The sequence below is a fragment of the Mytilus galloprovincialis genome, chromosome 3, assembly GCF_965363235.1.
Source record: "Mytilus galloprovincialis chromosome 3, xbMytGall1.hap1.1, whole genome shotgun sequence".
Classification (NCBI taxonomy): domain Eukaryota; kingdom Metazoa; phylum Mollusca; class Bivalvia; order Mytilida; family Mytilidae; genus Mytilus; species Mytilus galloprovincialis.
The window spans coordinates 35,250,444-35,261,276 of NC_134840.1; positions in this window are offsets into that span (position 1 = coordinate 35,250,444).

The window sequence follows — 10,833 nt, forward strand, 5'->3', positions numbered from 1 at the left end:
AGTTGCGTTTATATATATAAAACGTTGATAAACTATTTCGAACACATTTTGCAATGTAAAGAATGTATGGTATTTGTCATGTTATTGTATAAGTTATAGATTTGAATTTTACAGGAATCTTCTGAGAAGTTGAGTTCATTTGCTATAACTTCCATTCAATTTCAAACACTGTTAACTATATTAATGATTTTGATTTCATTTCCGAAATTGATGACGTTGATGAAATATCACAGCATACTTTGTAACAGTTGGTGGCCTTCGGCTGTTATTCGCTCTTTTGGTCGGGTTGTTGTCTCTTTGACATATTCCCCATTTCCATTCTCAATTTTATTTGTAACAAACACAAATTATCACAATTGTTATAAAGAAGAAAACATGATGACGTTAATGAAAACCTTTATATGTCCCACTATAGATTCTAAAGACATTTATTATTAATAACATGTATTCTTAATGGTTAAAATCGAAATACTTCGGTCACACCTTTATTTAAGATAACGGATTTAAAGCATCTGTATATAATAAGACAAAGCTATATGTAAAACCATTTGGGAATCGGTAATTACTTTTTCATGACTGACTGTCATAAATGTTTACTTACCTCAGAATTATATTCCAACACCCAAAGGTTGATAACCGGCGATCAGGTACGTATACTGTTCATGTACTTCTATTGATTTAAACAACCAATGGTCATAATAACCTCGACCACCGTCTGTATATCTTTACTTTTATCTGTCCTTTTGTGTATTTCATCAAGTGCGCCCAGATAGACTATGACATGAATGTATAGTTATAGTGGTTCTAAATACCAAATTTAATACACGAAACATTCGATTATAAAAACTAAGAATGTGACAATCCAAAACCAAAAGATAATTACTGAATTATAACAAAATCTAGGTATTGCTGTCGGCGTAAGCCAATGCTCCATGTTAAAGGACGTAATTTGACATATAATGTTTTACTTTTACAAATTGTGACTTGGGTGCAGAGTCGTCTCATTGGCACTCAAACAAAATATTCTTATGTCGTTAGTCTGGGAGTTCAAGATTTATTTATTATTTGTCATTATTTTAAAATCGATTGCAGTAAATTTGAGTACTATTATGTCGGTGTTGTGTTTCTATTTTTATTTTATATGTTTTATTTGGCTTCGTACTAATCGATTGAGGCTTTTGGATCCTCAATGCTCTTCAACTTTGTACTTGTTTGGATTTATAAATATTTTGATATGAGCGTCACTGATGAGTCTTATATAGACGAAACGCGCGTCTGGCGTACTAAATTATAATCCTGGTTCCTTTGATAACTATTTAGACCACTTTAAACTTTTAAAAAGTAAAATCACAAAAATACTGAACTTAGAGGAAGATCAATTGGGAAAGTCCATAATCATATGGCAAAATCAAATAACAAAACGCATCAAAAACGAATGGACAAGAACTGTCATATTCCTGACTTGGTACAGGCATTTTCAAATGTAGAAAATGGTGGATTAAACCTGGTTCTATAGCGCTAACCCTCTCACTTTAATGACAGTCTCATCAATTTCCGATATTTTTACATTGATGCGTTAAATAAACAGACACAATAAATATAATAGTTTGTTTTTATGGTGTGTTTTACACCACTGTCCCTAATTATTGGAAGAGTTTGGGCTCATAAGGATGTTGAACTCTGCCACATTCAGTGTATGCCACCTGTCCCAAGTCAGGAGGAATCCCTGAATGCAATTGCCGTTGTCGTTGGTTCATATCTGTCATAGTCGTTTTTTTGTCAATTTAATTGTTATAAACTAGGACGTTAGATTCCTTGCTTGAAATGTTACTCATTTGTTCATGCCGGAGCCTTTAATGGTTGACGGTATACGAACTCTGTTAGATAGTCGTCTTAATTGCAATTACTAGTATCCTATTATTGTTTTCTGGATGGTATTTTTCATTATGTTGTAAAATGTACGGATTTTATTTTTTTATTTTTTTTTTACTTTTTTGTGAATAAGCTTTAAAGTTAAGTACATTTTCACATTCGTTGTGAAAATCAACTGCGATATTTATCACATTGTGGTATAAAATTAAGCATGTGCGTCTTGTAACATAAAGTTCGGTACCAGAAAAGACTAGTTTTTTCCGCAGTATTCTTTTTGTATGAGATCAAACACCAGATGAACTTCCGATAAATAATAAAGTAAGAAAAGGAGAAGGCATTGTCCCGATTTCCGTTTGGTAATTTTACAAGGTTGAAAATAAAAGTATCACCCCTTTTATTTTGTATAGTACTTTTCAAAAATAACGTAAATTTGTTTTTGTAAGTTCATACTGTCACAGTGAAATTTAAAAAAATACAGATACTTGTTTGAGAAAATGATAAGATACAAAACAAATTCTACTATATTCCGATGCTGTTTTGATCATTCCAGGAAATAAACTGTTTTCTAATGATAACAACGAAATTCAATGATTGGATTGTGCGATCTTTGGTATATTCTATGACGACGATATTGGAAATGAAAGTATCACCCCTTTTATTTTGTAATGTAATTTTCAAAAATAACATAAATTTGTTTTTGTAAGTTCATACAGTCACAGTGAAATTTAAAAAATATTGCATGATAAATATTTAACTGTGCACCACTTATTGCGGACCTGTTTTTGTATTGTTATGAGTTACAATTTATGACAAAAATAAGCAAAGACCCATCGAAACAACATCTGATAAACAAATTTAATAATACTTTTAGATATTTGGATGACATTTTGGCTCTCAATAATGACGACTTCAGTATGTATATTAATGAAATTTATCCTGTTGAACTTACTTTAAATAAAGCTAATACTAACAATGACCACTGCCCTTTTCTCGATCTTGATATCTATATCACTAATGGAAAGCTGAATACTAAAATTTATGATAAAAGGGATGATTTTTCATTTCCTATCGTTAATTATCCATTTTTAGATGGTGACGTTCCCTTGTCACCATCTTATGGTGTTTATATATCTCAACTTGTACGATTCGCTCGTGTATGTAACAATGTTTTAGATTTTAACGAGAGAAATTTATGTATTACGATATCACAAACTAGTCAAAACATTTACTAAATTTTATCATCGGTATAAAGACATCATTCGTAAATATAGCTCAACATGCAGACTTCTAATACGTTCAGGTATTTCACATCCAATTTTTTATGGTAATATTCTTTATAAAGCACAAAGGTGTCAGTATTCACCTCAGAAACTTACAAAACCTTTGAATAGACTTATTAAGAAGGGATATAATTACGATACTGTTGTCAAGTCATTAAAGATTGCATATTTTGGCGTTAATATTGAGTCACTGATAAGGTCTTTGCATCGGAACTAAACACATTTATTCTAAAAACAGTTGTTGGCATGACACGGGTTATGTTCTTCTCATATATGTTATGATGGTATGATACTAAACCCCTAACGGGACGGATTGTGCCTGATGTTCATATGATGAAATCATAATCTTTCAGTCAGTTTAATTGAAGTCTGGAGCTGGCATGTCAGTTAACTGCTAGTAGTCTGTTGTTATTTATGTATTATTGTCATTTTGTTTATTTTCTTTGGTTACATCTTCTGACATCAGACTCGGATTTCTCTTGAACTGAATTTTAATGTGCGTATTGTTATGCGTTTACTTTACTACATTGGTTAGAGGTATAGGGGGAGGTTGAGATCTCACAAACATGTTTAACCCCGCCGCATTTTTGCGCCTGTCCCAAGTCAGGAGCCTCTGGCCTTTGTTAGTCTTGTATTATTTTAATTTTAGTTTCTTGTGTACAATTTGGAAATTAGTATGGCGTTCATTATCACTGGACTAGTATATATTTGTTTAGGGGCCAGCTGAAGGACGCCGCCGGGTGCGGGAATTTCTCGCTACATTGAAGACCTGTTGGTGACCCTCTGCTGTTGTTTTTTATTTGGTCGGGTTGTTGTCTCTTTGACACATTCCCCATTTCCATTCTCAATTTTATTGTTTAAAAAAATAAGATGAGATACAAATAATTCTACTTTATACCGATACTGTTTTAATCATTCTAGGAAATAAACTGACTTCTTATCAAAACAACAAAATTCAATGATTTGATTATGCGATCATTTGTATATTCTATGACGCCGATATTGGAAATAAAAGTATCACCCCTTTTATTTTGTATTGTAATTTTCAAAAATGACGTAAATTTGTTTTAGTTAGTTCATACAGTCACAGTGAAATTTAAAAAATATTGCATGATAGATACTTGTTTAAAATAGGAGATGAGATACAAATGAAATTCTATTATATACCGATACTGTTTTGATCATTCCAGAAAATAAACTGTTATCATACCATAACAACGAAATTCGATGATTGGATTATGCGATCTTTGGTATATTCTATGACGACGATATTGAAATCATTAACAGTTTGTCACAGAAATCAATGTAGGCGTGGAAAGAAATCTTATTTATACCTCTTGTATCTCATTATCATTCTCACTGATTTTTTACACTTCGTTAAAGGAAAAGGTAAGATTTTATTGAACTTGTATACATGTATTGGTAGAAAAAAGTAAATTGACATGTACAGAATTATATTTTCATGAAAACAAAAAAAAAGTAGATTTAAAATATTAATTAGTGTCTCGCGCTTATTTTTGAAAAACTAAGGCTTTTCTACCTAGGGAATAGATTACCTTAGCTGTATTTGGTAAAATTTTGAGGAATTTTTGGTCCTCAATGCTCTTCAACTTCGTACTTTATTTGGCCTTTTAAATATTTTTTGATTCGAGCATCTCTGATGAGTCTTATGTAGACGAAACGCGCGTCTGGCGTAAATATAAAATTTTAATCCTGGTATCTATGATGAGTTTATTTTCATTCTCTGTTTAGATACACATTATTCAAAAGAGAAAAGAATGTGTTAATGCACACAAAAAAAGCCGATTCGTGTCATCATTCGAAAGACATTTTTAAATTTTCAAATTGAATGTTACTGAAATCTAGTAAGTTAATAAATAAAAGAGGTAATGGCATTTTAGGTATAAATTCCTATGTATGTTTATTATTAAAATATACTTAACTAGCTAACATGTTTACCCCGACACATTATTTATGTACGTGCCTGTCCCAAGTCAGGAGCCTGTAATTCAGTGGTTGTCGTTTGTTTATGTGTTACATATTTGTTTTTCGTTCATTTTTTTATATAAATAAGGCCGTTAGTTTTCTCGTTTGAATTGTTTTACATTGTCATATCGGAGTCTTTTATAGCTGACTATGCGGTATTGGTTGTGCTCATTGTTGAAGGCCATACGGTGACCTATAGTTGTTAATGTCTGTGTCATTAAGGTCTCTTGTGGACAGTTGTCTCATTGGCAATCATACCACATCTTCTTTATTATATTTACACATGTTTATATTTCAAATGTATGCCATTAAAATCAAGTTGCAACCGTCTTTCATTATTAGCACAGTAGTGTTCGTAATTCAACACACATGTATATATATTTTAAACTTTAGTGGCCTCATTTACTGATTTGACTCCGCATCATTCATTATAACAATTATAGCTCACTATCGGAATTGGTGTCTGGTCATAGTTAACCACGCTATTAAAATAAGTGTAACTTACATAACGCCGTTCATTGATTGGTTTGACTATGGAAGTGTTATAATAGCTGTCTGATTAAATCAGATTCACTACACTTTAAAACAACAAAATTAAATGCATTATAAAAGATCACTATGAGTAATGTGTTGCCTAATCTTTATAAACTAAAATAAGCTAAAATAGCAAAATTTCCTATCAATGGCATTATCTTTAAAAAAAATTATTTCATACGATACTACCCCAACAAATTCAATCAAAGTTAATGACGGAACATCGGTATAGTAGTTATTTATTCTCGATAGTGGTTTTAACTATCCTTTTCTAAATTTGCTTAAATATAATATAGTAACCATTGCAAATGTCATTTGTCATACGTAAAATATATGGACATTCGAATAATTTTCCAAGAAATATTTTCAAATGTTTCAAAAATTGTATAGAAGACATACTTCAATTTTTAGATTTTATAAAAACATATCATTGGTGCTTTTACTAATCACAGCGCCTCAAAGTAGTTTACTTCCTTCAACTGAGTTGTGTACACAAAACCGACCTTATGGCTGGTAGATGAAATAATGCTTTTTTCTCTATATCTACGTAGAACAGCGGATTAAAACTGATTATTTGGGTTAACATGATACAACATAAAATGAATAATATCAAATACAATACCTATTAATGAGAGGGGGAAATCTTGAAATAATATCTCACATGCTTTATTCCCTTTCACACCTATGTTGTTTTGTTTAAAATGTAGATCTGTATAAAGTTATCAAATTGCAAAAACAATATCTTGATGTATAAGATATGATTTAAAAAATTGGCACCAAGGAGGGGACTTTAAAACTTTTAATTAACACTAAAGATGCATTATAAAACTGAAAAACTTGGACAATTTTAAATTAAGGGGGTGAAGCTTGTTTTTATGTCGAAACACATCCATAAGATGACTGCTCCATATAAACTGGAATATATTTTTTTTAATTTATAAATGCAATAATTAATATTATGCGCACTATTTAAGATACTTTCACGTAAGATAATATTTTAGTTATAACTGTTCTCGGGTTACAACATGTACATAAATCTATTAACCCTACATGTGATGTTTGTTTTTGTTTTGATTTTAAAGGAACGTATACAATAAGAATAAAAGCTATCATTTCAAACTTTTAACCACCTAATGATATATAGCTGTATCAATCCTATCTCATATTTTACTAGATGGTTTAATTGTACTTTTCCTTCTTATATATCCAATAGACTACAGTCTTATAAATATGAAATTTAACCCTAGTTGAAAAAACTATTCAATTTTATGAAATTATTCTTGGCATGGACGCTATCCTTTTGAACATTTTTTTTAATGTTCTTACTTTTTATCCCATGTATATTTTTTCAGGCTGTACAATTGGTATAGTTACACAATAACGTCACGGAAGTGTAATTCTTTTCTTAATAATAGGGTTAGTATATGCAATATTGTAATTGCTGGATGTTGTCCGAAAGGTCATGATGAGCCTTAAGTTCAATGTACATTTCCTATCATGGACGAGTATATACAATAATGAATACAGATCATATTGTTGTGAAGAATTTTATTTTTATTTTGATGTTATAGAACTTGCTTGCTCACTAACGACGTTCTGTAAAAGACTTAACAAATGGTATCCCGGTAATAAATGTTAGCCAAAGACCAATTTTATTGTCTCATGATCTATCATGAATGAGAGACAAATCCAACTTATATTTAAAATAATACCTTCATGGTAAATTATTCCACATAGAATCTATAAGTGATTTAAGATAAATCCAGGGGGAGCTATTTTTCTGATCATTACTTACCCATTTATTGTACGGCTAAATCAAATAAATTACTTCTGTCAATTATTCTTCATGGCAGATAATACCAATTTAAACCATACTTAAATGGTGCATAGGTAATTTATTTATATGTGTTTGGTCTACACCTTAGTGGGGAATAGCCTAAAATTATATGGCAATTATTATTTTTAATTGCTTAGTAATTGGTCGTAGAAAACAAAACTGTACAATAAGATACGATTTTAATTTACCGATTCTGAACCTTTCATTTAATGTAGCAACATCATTAGATTTTATAATTACCATTGATACCTTGTTCTTAACATTATTTCCTTAACAGAGAATTGATATATACAAAGACTTTATGCAAGGAAGTTACTGACAAAACTTTAACAGGCAGTATTATGACTAGGTTGACCGTTATGGAATATTTGTGTCACGTACAACCACTAATATGTATCATTAGTCTTAGCCAGAATGCCATTCTTCTCTCTTAGTTTCTGACTTATCCTCAATTTTTCACTCAAATTATCACCTGAGTGACACTAGTCATTAGCATCACGACTTGCATTGTAAATAGAGTGGGAACTACTTACTTTGCAATCTATCTGACTTTAACATCGGTTGTAGAATGGTTCGGATTTCTCCATCTTTATCTTTCTGTTCATTACTTATGAATGCCATTTTGTCTTTTCATTATTTTTCTTTTTGGACATGACGTTTTTGCCCATTGCTCTCATTGTATCTTCTCATTTGTGAATTGCTTCTACCTATGAACTATAATTACTGTATAACTGTCAAGACGTTAATATATTTTCCTGTGTTGTAGATTAAAGTCAACTATGTTTTTGGTGGTAATTCCTTGTATTGAACCAAACATACTATATCATTTCAAAATTCAAAAAAAATGAGATGTGTTTCTTAATTTTATCAGAGAACAGCACTGCAATAGTAAAAACTGTTGACTGTTTTTAAAATCATTCAGTTTGAACAGAAAAGTAATTCATAAATTGTGAATGACATTTCTAATTGTATATTTGAAAATAACTGGTTGATATATAAATTTGTTTTTTCTTAAAATAACACGCCAAAGTCAATAGGAAGTCTTTTAATTAACCTTTTTATTGTGTAAAAATGTGATTGGTTGAAGAAGATTTGACCTATTGTACATGCATGTAGTACTGGTGTAAACAAAACATTTTTTCCCCTTTTAAAGTCATATGATTCAAATACCAAAAGGCCATTCGTCGAAACTTAGGGGACATTTTGCTCTATTGAAACATTCATGAAAATGAAGCGAAATAGTTTGAATGATTCTCAAAAACGACAATTCAGACACTTATCACATACACAACTAATGTTTTAAGCTTGGTATAAAAATAATATTTGTCTGATAGTCGACAAACATGTATTGCCAAGTATATGTTCACCAGCTTGTAGGCTGTAAGTGTGGTGTGAATTGTATTACAATAAAATGAAAATAGTTCAGTTCTTAATTCTAATTTGTTCTTAATTCTAAAATTTAAAATGGTTTTCCACTGCTTTACTTGTGATCACTAGGACAACCTGTACGGATATGATTTAATTATTTGTTTTAGAGACAGGAGGAACAATAAGCAAAAGGATATGATTTGTAAATGCAATGATATTTGAAGGTGTTTAAGAATACATGTTACATGAACGTCATCATCAACAGTTTAATTGACATATGACCTTAGTATGAGAGAATTCCTTAGTATAAGTGTAATTTATGACAACTTTAACTGTTTATTAAAGAAAAAAGTGTTAATTAATAACACAATAACTAACAAAGTGATTAACACATCTATTATAATACTTTGAATTGTGACGAAAGAGTGAAAGATAAACAGGTAAACGTGAGGTGAATGTGCCGAGGTGATAATACAAAACTATACGTTAAAGAAAGATAAATAACAAAATCGATCATGAACTATAGAAAAGTGAAGAACACACAAACGTACACTTCACAAAAAATTAAATAAAAAATAAAGATTGAGCAACACAAATCTCCCCTAAAAAGAATGAGGAAGAATCCGGTGTTAAAGAAGGATAGAATTGTAACGCTCAGATTACCAGAAACCAGGGGAGAAGACAGGATTGTGGTTACGCCAAGTCAAACATATCTGTGATCATCATAAGACACAGATATTTCATAACAATCAATCAATTCAAAACATTCGTAAAAATGAGTCTTCAAATTTACTGTTGAGAACTTTTGATGCAATAACTTCTATAATAAAAAATAAGTTTGATAGAAAACACAAACATAAATCATAGAATTTCCTATATTACCTTCGCTTCTTTTTCATTTGTTTGGTATGTTTTAGCTTTTGATTTTGCCATGTGTTACTTGACTATTCATTTCTGATTTTCCTTAAAGTTCGGTATTTTTGTTTTAATATTTTCTACACGAAGACACGTTTTATAACATAAGTACTTATAATTTAATGTAACATTAAAATTTAAATAGTATATAAAAATATGTTAGTATCATTTTCAATAAGACAAGTTTCCACCAGAAACCAAATGTCGTAGAAATTATTAACTATGATTATGAACAGCTGCAATGTATCTCAAAGTGGTCAGTGAGATGTTTTGATTGATTCTTTTTGGGGTATATAAGGATCATTGTCACTCCCTAGTATGTAAAGATCACAGTCACTCCCTAATATGTAAATAATTCGTTCTTTATGACAACGTTCAGTTTAATTTATTAAAACATCGCCTTGCTGCTTTTCAGAAGCCTCATTTAATCTTCTTTTTTTTTAATTAATCGTCGTTGGTTTAGAATTTTCCACATGTCACTTGTAAAAAGCTAAAATTTTTTGTTAGGTTTATTATTTGTGATTACTTTTTACTACGACAATTTATGCAATTTACGTATGAAACTATCTACAGCAAATAAATATTTGATTCCAATAGGTCGTATTTGAAGCTGTAAAACATTTATTAACACGAATTGATATATGAATCAAAGTGTTATGTCTTTCTAATCTATTCACGAGAATCACTTTACCAGATTTAGCACAAAAAGAATTTAACAAAATAAATATTTCATCAAAGCTTTTATCATTGACCAATTAAACGATAACTTCCTTTATGGTTACACTTTTCCCCTTTTCAAAGTCATTTATTGTACATTGATATTATTTCCACAGAGGAATGAATTCATCTTTCAGAATCTGCTTATCTATTCTATTTTGAAATAATATTCAGTATAGGATTAATAATTCATAGAAAAATATGGGTATGTCCATTTAGTGTTTCATGGAATATAAAGCGATTTAGGTCATGCTAAATGAGACCAAAACCAAACCAAAAAAAAACAAACAAACAAACAAAAAAGCCTGAAGAAAGAAAGATTGG